The following is a 13,581-nucleotide window of genomic DNA, read 5'->3' on the forward strand; positions in this document are numbered from 1 at the left end:
CCAGTTGCCTTTCACCCCACTGGGCCAATTTATTACAGAAGCGCAGAGTTCCATAGTAAGAAGGCGCAATTCACTGGAGGACCAGGTCCTATGCACTACCCACGCTGGGGAATCCAGCTAAACGTTTGTATGTCCTGTCAGGGGCTTGATCTGAGCTGAAGCTCAACCCTTCAAACCTGTTCGCAATGCTGGGGTTCTGCACTGGAACCTGTGTAGTAATAATAATGTGGAGAATGCCTCTGGGCATGTGCAAAGTGCATTTTGTACTCCTGAGTGCAGCCACATCAAATCCTCCCACATTAGGGATCAATGAGACTGAGCACCTTCCAAGTGGGCTAAAACTCCAGCACCTCTTGTTTTGTTTTATTATTTATTAAACTTCTGCCCCACCCTTCTTCCCAAACGTGTCCAAGGTAGCAAACATCAACATGTTAAAACAGTACAATTAAAAATTAAAAACAAAAAAAATTAAAAACTGTTTAAAAGCAATCACATATCTTTGCAGTTGCTAATTTCAAGGTTGCCATGGCCAATATCTTTCAGCCATCAAATGCCTGGGTAATCAAGAATGTTTTTACATTTCTCCTAAAAGTCAAAAATGAGGGACACAGGTGCACCTCACCAGGGAGAGCATTCCACACATGGGGAACCATCACCGAGGCCCTTTCATGGGTCAACACCAACCGGGCAGCAGTCAGAGGCTGCACTGCCAATGGGGCCTGCCCTGCTGATCACAGGACCTGAGATGGTCAATACTGGCAGAGTCACCCTCCCCTCTTAGGTACTTGAGCCTGACTCCATTTAGGGCTTTGTACCCTGGTCCTCACACCCTGAACTGGGCTCAGTAGCTCACTGGCAGGTAGTGCAGAGGTTTCAGGACCAGTGGCACATGGTCCCATCGGGTTGCCCCACATATCAACCTAGCAGCCACATTTTGCACTAGTTGCAGCCTCTGGACAGTCTTCAAGGTCAGTCCCCACATAAAGCGCACTGCAGTCGTCTAAGGGGGAGCATGGACTACTGAGTTTAGAAACAGAAGACTAATTACAATAATTTTGTCCCCAACTTATTTTGTATGCATTATGATGTATAGTTTATTTGCCCCAGTGATGTCACACCCACACCCTCTTACACAGCAGGCTGGCTGGATAAAATGCCAGCATTCTTGCTTTGCTCACCCCTGGCCCAACGCACACAAGGTGAGGGGAAAAGGTTACAGGAAGGAGGCCGTGGTTTTTCAGGCAGATATTAAGCTCCAGCGTCTCTCTTTCTAAAATGCAAGCGCTGGTTTTAAAGCCATTTGTATAACACGGAGAAAAGAAGAGGTTTCCAGGGTCTAATTCAGCACACAGTGCTTTCCAGGGTCACAGAGGCAAGTTCATCACTCCATGACAGTAGCCTCAGGTGTGCGCCCATCCTGTGTGAATGGTTCACCAGCAACTCAAACACCGCATCTAAAGCTTGTATTCAACACAGCGCCAAGGTGAACGTCCTGTCAGTGCAAGGATTTCTCCTTGTGCAACAGAACATTCTCCCTTTCTCCTCTCCCTCTGCTCTGCTAAATCTGTGCTGGGGGTTCCCCCAGCCATCTGGAGCAAATTTAGGGATGGCATATAGCAGGAGGAGGAAGGGAGGAAATCCCATTGCGTTAACACTAGTCTTTGCACTAGTGCAAGAACGTAGTTGACCATTGCCCTTGGATACTGTATCACCTCATGCAGAAGTCAATTAAGAACATAAGAACATAAGAAGAGCCTGCTGGATCAGGCCAGTGGCCCATCTAGTCCAGCATTCTGTTCTCACAGTGGCCAGCCAGGTGCCTGGGGGAAGCCCGCAAGCAGGACCCGAGTGCAAGAACACTCTCCCCTCCTGAGGCTTCCGGCAACTGGTTTTCAGAAGCATGCTGCCTCTGACTAGGGTGGCAGAGCACAGCCATCACGGCTAGTAGCCATTGATAGCCCTGTCCTCCATGAATTTGTCTAATTTTCTTTTAAAGCCGTCCAAGCTGGTGGCCATTACTGCATCTTGTGGGAGCAAATTCACACATGCAGTACAAGTCCTCAAGCGTTCAGTGAGTAAGTGGTGTACGAACCAGCCCAAACTGACAGCAGAAGGTACCCACATTCTGCCAGCCATCCAGTCCCAAACCACCAGCTCGCTTTCATTCCCTGCTCTCCTCTGCTGTGAGAAACAACTACTTTGCATAACATAAGGAACTTCATTTAGCAAATGCTGGAATTGGAAGTTCTGCTTTTTATGGGAATCCAGGAAGCTGCCTTATATCAAGTAGACCATTGGTCCACGTGGCTCAGTATTGTCTGCACTGAACGGCAGCAGCTCTCTAGGATATTCCCATTCCTACCTGGATATGCTGAGGATTGCACCTGGGATCTTCCGGATGCAAGGTAGATGCTCTGCCACTGGACTACAGCCCTTCCCCTCCCCCCCCCCATTTTCTCACTCAGTATGTCACTTCCTGCTTGTGTGCACAGTCTGCAGCTAATAACGCCAGAGTGCATGTTAGATTTCTGCGATTGTGTCAATGGTCGTTGATGATTGTTCCGGACATAACAAGCCGCTGTCAAGGCAAAAGTTGAGGGCTTTACAATATCAGCTTAATACATACCTCACCTGCCAAAGTCAAGAGGTGCGTAACAAGAGTTTCCTGGATTTGTTTGCACTTTTCTTTTCTTGTAAACTGCAGTCACAGTTTCTAAAAAGAATGGGTGTAACTGGAAGAATAAAGGGGAACTCGCGTACTTGCTGTACAAGGACAGGCATAGGCTATTTAACAGTATTGGAGACTTTTGACTTCTAAAAACTAGAGGGAAGGGAAGGGTCACGAAGGAAGCTTGTAAAATTATGAATGGTGTTGAGAGAGCAGCAGAGAGAGGAGTTCTGTCCCTCCCTTGGAACCTGGGGGTACCCAATAAAATCAATGGGCAGTATTAGTGTTAGTATGAAGCTGCAACAAGCTTAATACACACATAACCTACTAAAGTCAAGTTTCTTTATTATTATTATTAGTTGTTGTTGTTGTTGTTGTCTACAGTCTCTAGGCAACTTACAAACATAATAAAAATATGTTTGAACTCCTTGGATGAAAGATGGGATATAAATGTAATAACAAATAAATAAATAAAAACAGAGCTCAAAGCATGGCAATCAACAAGAGGCGGATTGATTCCATAAAGGAAGCCGCAGACCTGAACGTACAAGATCTGAGCAGGGTGGTTCGTGACAGATGCTCTTGGAGGTCGCCGATTCATAGGGTCGCCATAAGTCGTGATCGACTTGAAGGCACATAACAACAAGCACATCAATGGCAGCAACAGAACTACACAGGGCACCACAAGATGTGACAACCCACCAAAGGCCTGGGAAAAGAGGGAGGTCTTAACCTGGCTCTGAAATGATGGTAAACTGTGTAAGCACCAGGCAGTCCTCACTGGGAAGACATAGAAAAGGCCCTCAAGAGATGAAGGCAGGATCCAGGTAGGTTCACGTCAGAAGAAGTGCTCCATCAGGCATAGGGTTCCCAGGTTAAAACCAGCACTTTGAGTTGGCCTCAGTAGTCTCAGGACTGATGCAAGAGAGTCCTTCACACAATGCATAATTACTCCTTGGGATTCACACTCATGAGATATGTCAGTGGCCTCTGGCTTAGACTACTTTGGAAGAGGACTAGACAAATTCATGGAGGCTATTGACATCAATGAGTTGTGGTGGATACAGCGCCTCTCCATGTTCAGAGACAGCCTGCTACTGAAAGCCAGCCACTGCAGACAAATAACTAGGGAGAGTTTTTGCTAGGATTGCCAGGGTCAGGGCCTGAGACTGATCCTGTATCTTTAGGAGAAGAGAAAGTCAGCTAAGTGCAGGTTTTCTTGCAACACCGTAATGGGAAAAACGACAAGGTGGAATTCCCCCTGCACCACTTTTAAAGATACAGAAGACCTCTTGGTTGCCAGGCCCAGCCTAGTCCAAGAGGTCTTTTGTATCTTTAAAAGTTGTGCAGGGGGAAGGGGGAATTCCACCTTGTGGTTTTTCCCATTACAGAGTTGCAAGAACACCTGCACTTGGCTGGCTTTCTCTTCTCCTAAAGATACAGGCTCAGTCTCAGGCCATGAACCTGGCAACCCTAGTGTTGCCCCCATACCTTCTAGGGGGTTTCCCAGAAGCATGGGACTGAATGCTGCTGTCAAGACAGCAGGCTCAATGAGAGAGAGAGACCTCTACCTTCATCTAGGAAGTGTTCTTGTGTTTCAGAGACTAATGGAGAGCAGAGCCCTGAGCAAAGTTCATGTGCTCCAGTCCCAAGCATGGAGCTTTCACTCTCTGAACTAGGCTGGAGAGAGACAGCAGGCATTTGTTTTGCTTTGCTTTCAGAGTTGATGGCAGACTGACAGAGACATCGCTGTGCATGTTGTATGCCAGCCTCTTCCAACCTGGTGCCCTCCAGATATATTGGACTACAACTCCCATCAGCCCTGGCCAGCTAGGGAGGGGAAGGCTGGTGTGTGCATTCACTTTTTGTTGTTATTTTAGTCCCTCTGTTGCCTCTGTTCAAACAGGTTTTTCAGGGATTCGCAGGTTTCAAAACCTGTTTGACCATCGGCAGAGCTGGAGCAAAGAAATGAATGTTTAATCAACTAGAACCTTGTATTTGTATTAATAAATACAATCCGCCCCGCTCATGTCTCCTGGGTGTCAAGGGCCAGCTAAAGATCACCCCCAAAGGGAGTGGCTCAAGGGTTACGTGCCCTGCCACCTGTGCAGCCGTGGGCAAGCTGCAGAGTCCCAAGGAGCCCAGTTGCCCCCCAGCTGGCAGTTGCGGACAAGGAAGCGGCTGGCTTGTGCATCTGTGGCAAACTGAGCAGGCCCTAGCCAGCTGGGGAGGACCAGCCTCAGAGGGAGGCAATGGTAAACCCCCTCTGAATACCGCTTACCATGAAAACCCTATTCAGAGGGTCGCCATAAGTCAGGATCGACTTGAAGGCAGTCCATTTCCATTTTCCATGTAAGTCTACTTAGAAGTAAATCCCACTGAGTTCTGCCTATAATGCCACGTAACTGTAAAGTGGGGGAGGGGACAACAATTTTCTGTTTCCTGAAATAGGCACCATGCCATCTGCTTCCAGATGTGCGGTGAACACCCTGTGATTACACAGTAGTGAGAGAAATGCACTCTGCACGTGGTTAGAGGCACTCTGCTTTTTGTTTTTTCATCAAACATTCTGGGGCTAAGCTCTGGCATTCAACAACAGACTCTGGGGCTCACCCGGGGCTCCAGGTCCAGAGCTGTGGCCACATCTTTGCACCTTCAACAGCTGTGGCTGCCAACTTTGAGTTTCTTATACTTAATATGGAAGTTTCTCCCACCAGCTCCCGTGCAATGGAAAGGGTTAATGCGCCTCCCCCCCCCCCCGCCAAGGCCAACTTCAGGCCTCACTCACTCTCCAAGGCGAGTTTGAAAGCAGCCTTGGCAAAGGCCTTTTCGTGCTCTCCCCTCTTTTTTCTCCTCCTCTCCTGGCCTCCCAGGGGTCATGGCCCAGGGAGGCTGACGCTGGATGGAAAAACCATTTATCTCCAGACTGGGCCCGGTGGGAGGGAGGGGGTGAGTGTAAGACAGCAGCAGCTGCCTCGCTCGCTTGCTCATGGCTTGGCTGGAAAGCTCCACTCCAGGTGCAAAAGGAGCCACAAGGTCCTGGGATGCGCCCCTGGTGTTTGCTGCATCCTCCCTCCAGGATGGGGACTCCTTCTGGCTGCAGGCCTGGAGGTGAGCAGGGAGGCAGGCAGCAGGCGCGCCTAAGACTGATGGGCAGCCTTTCTGGGAGCGTGAAAATGAGCAGGCAGGACAACACTGGCAGGGGAGGAAGGGTCAGGGGAGGAAGGGTCAGAGCACCTGCTTTGCATGCAGAAGTTCCCCAGTTCAAGCCCCAATGGCTTCTCAGGTAGGGTTGGGAGAGACTCCCACCTGAACCCCTGGAGACCTGTTGCTGCCAGTCAGTGTCGGCAAGATGAAGCTGAATGGCCCAAGGAGGCTCTGACTCATAGAATAGTAGAGTTGGAAGGGGCCTATAAGGCCATCAAGTCCAACCCCCTGCGCAATGCAGGAATCCAAATCAAAGCTCGATATAAGGCAGTTTCTTACCTTCCTATGTCAATGCTGCAGGCCACAGACTCCAGTGGCATGGGGATGCCTTTCCACGGGCTTCACAAATCCTCTGGTGTTGCTCTCCGGACCAGCCCTGATTACTCCAGCGATGAGGGAGAAATTTGATTCCGTTCACATTGAACCTACCTGACTTGCACTCTTGGAAACAATATGCAAACTGAAGCACAGCTTATCCTTTGAAATTCCCGCTCCTCTGAATTTTTCAGTGCAGTTCGCCACACAAGTAATGTGTATAAAAATGCATTTACTAGAATAAAGTGTCTATGGCCATACTACCCTGAACATGCCCGATCTCGTCTGATCTCAGAAGCTAAGCAGGGTCAGGCCTGGTTAGTACTTGGATGGGAGACCGCCTGGGAATACCGGGTGCCGTAGGCTTAGAGAGGAAGGCAATGGTCAACCACCTCGGAATACCTCTTACCATGAAAACCCTACGAATATAGCAAAAAAAGATTCATAGGGCTTGCATAAGTTGTAATCAACTTGAAGGCATATAACAACAACTAGAATAAAGTATGCATAAAGATCCTTATATTAATGAACGTAACATACAAAAATGTATTATATTTTAAAAAGGTAAAGGTGTCCCCGCACTTATAGTGCGAGTCGTTTCCGACTCTTAGGGTAACGTCTTGCAATGTTTACTAGGCAGACCATATATATGGGGTGGGATTGCCAGTTCCTTCCCCGGCCTTTCTTTACCCCCCAGCATATGCCGGGTACTCATTTTACCGACCACGGATGGATGGAAGGCTGAGTGGACCTCGACCCCTTTTACCGGAGATTCGACTTCCTCCTTCCGTTGGACTCGAACTCTGGCCGTGAGCAGAGCTTCGGCTGCGTTACCGCCGCTTAGCACTCTGCGCCATGGAGGATCTGTGTGTATTATATTTAGGGAGACTGTTTTGTAAAAATGTGTATATTAGGCAGAAGCGCATATAAAAAAAGTGTATATATTATGAGAAACATGCCCTAAAATGCTGATGAATTTTCATGAGGAAAATGTAAAAAAAAAAAAAAAACAATCAAAATGTGAAGACCTGAACTTAAGAGTGGAAAAATGAGGCACTGAAAGAAACTGAGAAATTTGCCCTTCCTTAGTCGTACTATTTCTCTATGTATGGATGTGAAAGTTGGACAGTGAAAAAAGTGGAGAAGAGAAAAATCAACTCCTTTGAAATGTGGTGTTGGAGGAGAACTTTGTGCATACCATGGACTGCGAAAAAGACCAATAATTGGGTGTTAGAACAAATTAAACCAGAACTATCACTAGAAGCTAAAATGATGAAACTGAGGTTATCATACTTTGGACACATCATGAGAGAAGACATGATTCACTAGAAAAGACAATCATGCTGGGAAAAACAGAAGGGAGTAGAAAAAGAGGAAGGCCAAACAAGAGATGGATTGATTCCATAAAGGAAGCCACAGACCTGAACTTACAAGCTCTGAACATGGTGGTTCATGACAGATGCTCCTGGAGGTCACTGATTCATAGGGTCGCCATAAGTCGTAATCGACCTGAAGGCACATAACAACAATAAATCATACCATTAGTCAGAGTGCGGCAGCTGTCTCAGGTGACAGAGGCCAGAGGGTGGCAGACACACACACATGCCATTCCGCCTGATACGTCTAAGCTAGCATGCTCTGCACCTCTGTTGGCAGGCCAGCTGCTAGCCTATAAACCTGAGAGACACTCCTCCCCAACATGGCCTATATGATTTTTAACATGGCTTCAGTTTGGTCACTTTGCTCAGGGCATGGCCTTTGGCAATCCAATCAATGCAATCCCAAAGGCAGTTGTAAAAGTTTGGCCCTTAGGAGAGGAGCCCATTGCTCAAATCTGTATCTTATCAAGCTAGTTGAAAAGTGAATGCCACCACCAGTCTTCAGAAAAGAAAAGCCCATTTCCCTCACCACAGGACTCAGAACAGGTATGGAAATTAAGGAGTAATACCTCCCTGATCCAATCAATTTTGCATTCTTCTTTGAGGCTTTTATCCAGAAAGATATAAAAACTGACTCCTAGAGCCATTTTCTGGGTTCTGGGTGCTCAGTTCCACTATGAAAACACCTGCTGAATCGCTGTTCTGGGTTCTGGGTCTTGGTTACCCACCCCACTGAGTATCACTCTGCCTGAAACCATCTGCTGAATCACTTAGCCCACCAGAACCCAGTGAAGGGTCTGACTCCCCTGCTTTTCCTTCACTATCTCTGGGCCCCCGTCTGCTAAAACAGAGGTCCCTGCTTGCTGAAGTTGCTTCAAAAGCCCTTTTATTTATTTATTTATTTATTTATTTATTTATTTATTTATTTATTTTGTATCCCGCCCTTCCTCCCAGCAGGAGCCCAGGGTGGCAAACGTTTGAGGGCTACATTGTTTTTCCTGCTTCCCACTGGACCTTTGCTAGCTGAAGCAGGGATCCAAGGAGCCATTTCAGGCCTGCTGGCTGCATTTGCTGTTTCCCTTTCTGACCCAGCAAGTTTCAGCGTGCCCCACTTCTATTTCCAGATTGCCCACCAGGGCTGGGAAGGGCCTATCTTGTTCTCTATCTTGTCTTCTGGAACGTGTGAATGTGAAACACGTGTCTACAGAGGAGTCTTGTGAGCACCTCTTCAGCGAGCCTCCTGCCCTCAGGGACTGTGGAGGATGTTGTTTGGTTTAAATGAAATAGGAACAGTTTGTAGTCCTATTTCTTAGCAAAGTATATACGCAGCTGCGGAATTGAGAATAACCAGTCCCACTTTCCTCTCTCATGCACACTAGTAAAGTAAAGTAAATCACAGAGACAGTCTTCTTCGGTGAAAAATATAAAGAATGTTTACTCACAACCTTTCATATGTTCAGGAAACATAGGCTCTACCTTAGATAGAAAAAGTAGAATCCACAGTAAGGATCATTTTGGGAGAGAAGTATGTGTGTGCTTCTCACTCCCTCAAGCTTAATGGAGAATATGCAAAAAGGATCAATAGCCGGCCCTGAGTGATGTACACAGCTTGGAGGCCACATCTAGTACCGAGGTGTTGACCAGGGGTGGCACCAGACTTCAGAGGGGGTCCCCTCAGCACATTCCAGCCAATGGACCCCCACCACTGATGGATCCTGCTACCGCTCCTCACACGCACACACACACACACCACTCCTCCTTCCCCTGCCCCCTCTCTTACTTCTTTGTAATAGTCTTTGCCACAGAACTGGTGGCTTCTCCACCATCTCCCCTGGGCTCCCAGAAAGGATGGAGGCATTCTAGGCAATCTGGCCAGGGGAATGCCTGCTCCGCCACCATGGTTTGCTGTGGGTTTTAAGCTCAAAATAATATGTTTTAAAAGCTTTTCTAGCCAGCATGGCAAACTGCGGTGGAAACAAAGGCAATGCTGGCCACCTTGCCCAGAATGCCAGAAGAAGGACCCACGCACACACCTCTGCCCAAGAGAGGCAGAGTGGAGGAGGTGTTCCAGATAGGAATAGGGCCCAGCAGTGAGTGAGTGGACGGTACATCAGAGCAGTGAGGGCCCCTTCTGGATCCTGGGGCCCTCAGCCAATGCCCGACTGGCCGACTGATGGCACCAGGCCTGATGTTGACACTGGATCTGACAGTCCCAGATAGAAAGCAACTAGGCATTGCTCGTGAGAATACACTCTGGATTTGGGGAAGAGGGGGCTTCCTTCAAGGAAAGGAAAGTGTACCCCTTTGAAAGATGGAGAGCAGGATAGACACCTCCCAGGTGCCCTATGGTCTCAGTGAGGATTAACAGGCCTTTGCCCTGAGATGGTTCATTTTTAAGTAATAGTTGTATGTTCAGATGGACACCCAGTCCTAGCCTTTGGACACCCAGTGGACACAAATGGACACACAAAATTTAATCAAATGAACCAAGAATACAATTTCAGATTCGGAACCCACTGAAACACTTGACTAGAGGTATGAAATTTTAATGAAATTGAACAAAAAAAGTAGAACATGGAGTACATGACACAATATTTTTTATGGTTATGACAAACCACCAGTCTTTCTGAAAACTTCCTAACAAAATCTCTCTCCCTGTACTCTGGGATGTCTGGTTCTCTATATATTTGTTCTTTTTTATATATATATAAGAATTCTGCTACAGGAGGATGTGGATCACAAGCAGCAGTTTTTAATTTTAATTTGCTTTTTAATTCATGCATTTACTGGTGGGTGGGCTAGTAAGTATTTTACTAGGCTAGTCAACTGTGTAAGTGCATTTTCAAGGCTGTAGTTTTATTATGATGATTTTATTTATTTATTTATTTTAGTTTGAACTACTTTCACCTCCGTCTAAATGGCAGGACCTGTGCATGGTAGATTTGAATGGAAAAAATAGACGCTCAGCAACCATTCCTTTAACAATGCCCTGTTCCCAGCCTTTTGAATGCACAGGGGCATCAAGGCAGAACACAGGCACCCTGACTGCCACCCTGCGCCTCCACTGGTCCCCTCTTTGCTCACCTGCTGTGCAAAGTGGAGAAAGTAGACGGCGGAAGAGGACAGGAGCCACATCCTCACCCAGCATTACCGACTGGGCACCTGCAGCCAGACGGTCAGGAAGCGTCACACCTGCAGCTTCCTGGAAAAGAGGAACAGCCTACAGAACTCACCGCTTGGACACTCAGCACAGCTGGCGGGACATGCTTAGTTGAGGAGCAGCGTTCGCCAACCTGGTGCCCTCCAGCGGTTTTGGACTACAGCTAGAGATCTTGGAGGATTCCGACGAAAACAGAAACAGGAGAGGAAATTGACTATGTTAGCTTATTCATCCCATCCCCAGAACGGAAATGATTACCTTTTCCCTCCCTCATTTGAGTTGCATTTCCTTTGCATTTAAATGAACGAGGTGGAATAACATAATGACAATGTAACTTATGTAAGTCCATCACAGCAAGATGAATAGCTTCGTTTTGGTGGAAGATGAACTGCGGTGGAATGGAAACAGTGCTGCAGGTGACAATACTGGGCAGAACGGAAAATGTTACATTCTGACTACAACACCCATCAGTCCCTGTCAGCACAGCTGAGGGATGCTGGCTGATAGGAGCGTGGCTGCGCTATCTGGAGGGCACCAGGTAGGCAAAGACTGCTCCAGGGGAACACACAGCTTATCATTAATATTAATATTTATTATCTGCTCTTCACCCTAAGGTCCCAGGGCGGGTTACAACAATGTTAAAATATGGCATTAAAAACAATCAAAACCAATCTAAAATCCTAAAATAGGGTGGGTCCTAAAAATACGTGTCTTAAATGTCAAAGGCCAGGGTGGGGAGGTGCGTCTTCAACATATGACAAAAGCTTTATACGTCAAAATAGTATCTTTATTGCTTGGTCAACCGACCATTGCGATACATTAAAACCACTATATACAAGGAATTAACAATAAAACATATTAACAAAACTTAAATAGGCTCTGCAGAGAAACAGCTGCAGACAGTAATTAGGGGCAAGACACGCACTTACGAGATCTAGTCTCCATAGCCAAGTTCAGAAATTTGGCCACTTTGATTGTATTTGGTCTGTCGGAGCCCTGGAGGAGAACTACCAGAAAAGAGTCCGTAGAGCGACCTGGGCATGCTTGCAGAATGGGGCGTAAGAGACCAGTCCTAGCTTCATCATAGAAAGGGCACTTAAACAAAACATGTGAGACCATTTCAACTTCAGGTTTGTCACAGGGGCAGTATCTGTTGCTCCTCGGTATTTTCTCAAATCTGCCCTTCAGAAGTTTTGACGGGAGAGCATCAAAACGTGCCAAAGAAAAGGCCCTTCTATACTTTAGCAAAGTTAGCCATCTTAAGTAGCACATCCCCTCTTTGCGAGGGGAGCCTGATAGGCCCAATGAGCGGGGGCAGCATGGTCCCACAGCAGCTGCAAGGCGCTCCTGGTTATCAATATCGTGCAACCGCTGTTTGACCAGCACCCTAGCTCTGTCGTGTTCCATGGCAAGCAGGTCAACAGGGGAAAGGCCAACCGCTAGGATTTTGTCCCTCACCAATTTGGACCAAGGGGGGGTAGTGGAATCACTCATTATCTGCCTCACAAATGAGTGGAGTGCCACAGGGTTCTGTCCTGGGGCCGATACTCTTCAACATTTTTATCAGTGACTTAGATGACGGGGTGGAGGGAAGCCTTATGAAGTTTGTGGGTGATACAAAACTAGGAGGGATAGCTAACACAATGGAAGACAGGAATAAAATCCAAAGGGACCTGGATAGACTAGAAAATTGGGCTGAAATTAATAAAATGACATTCAATAAAGACAAATGCAAGATTCTGCATTTAGGCCACAAAAACAAAATGCACGGGTACAGGATGGGAAATACCCGGCTTAGCAGTAGTGCGTGTGAGAAGGACCTTGGAATTGTAGTGGATCGCAAGTTGAACATGACCCAGCAGTGTGATGCTGCGGCAAAAAAGGCAAACGCGGTTTTGGGCTGCATAAACAGAGCTATAGTTTCCAGGTCGAGGGAAGTAATAGTCCCACTATATTCTGCATTAGTCAGGCCTCATCTGGAATACTGCGTTCAGTTCTGGGCGCCTCATTTTAAGAAAGATATAGACAAGTTAGAGCGGGTTCAGAAGAGGGCGATGAGGATGATAGCCGGTATGGAGAACAAGTCTTATGAGGAAAGGTTGAAGGAACTTGGCATGTTCAGTCTGGTGAAGAGAAGGCTGAGGGGCAACATGATTACACTCTTTAAGTACCTGAAGGGCTGTCACATAGAGGAGGGTACAGATTTGTTCTCTGCTGCCCCAGAGGGTAGGACTAGGTCTAATGGTTTTAAGTTGCAGGAGCGTAGATTCAGATTGGACATTAGAAGGAACTTCTTGACAGTAAGGGCAATTCGGCAATGGAACCGACTGCCTAGGAAGGTGGTGGGATCCCCTTCGCTGGATGTCTTCAAGCAGAGGCTGGACAGCTATCTGTGGGAGATGCTCTAGCTGTGGATTTCCTGCTGTGAGCAGGGGGTTGGACTCAATGGCCTACAAGGCCCCTTCCAACTCGATGATTCTATGATTCTATGACTCTTGAGGTAGCATAGAACTACCATGAAGCCAATAATGAATGGTATGAGTCCAGGCTATACAATTTATAGAATTTAGGCCCACCTCCAGTTTGAGGGTAGCCCCAGAAACACATCGTGGGACACCTAGAATGGATCTGAGGAAAAGGTGGAAGGGACCTTCGAGTGACCCCTTAAAAAGGGATACCAGATTGGGGGCCCATATAGCATCATTGGGATTATTTTTGTTCTTGCCACACAAACTGCAGCAGGGACAAATTTCCCGCCCTTAAGAAAGCTTTATAATGGAGGTGCCAGGCGCACCTCTGTGGGGAGGGAATTCCACAACTTAGCGGCCACCACAGAGAATGCCCTCTACCTG

At 47.3% G+C, this 13,581-nt stretch overlaps 1 non-coding gene across 1 annotated transcript; it reads left to right on the forward strand.

Annotated features, from left to right (window-relative positions):
- Window positions 1–6,437: 6,437 nt before the first annotated feature.
- On the forward strand, window positions 6,438–6,556 carry LOC133384773 (5S ribosomal RNA). The gene has a single exon (XR_009762698.1). It is a non-coding gene; the product is annotated as a 5S ribosomal RNA (ribosomal RNA).
- The last annotated feature ends 7,025 nt before the right edge of the window (window positions 6,557–13,581 follow it).

Source organism: Rhineura floridana, chromosome 4 (genome assembly GCF_030035675.1).
Source record: "Rhineura floridana isolate rRhiFlo1 chromosome 4, rRhiFlo1.hap2, whole genome shotgun sequence".
NCBI classification, from domain to species: domain Eukaryota; kingdom Metazoa; phylum Chordata; class Lepidosauria; order Squamata; family Rhineuridae; genus Rhineura; species Rhineura floridana.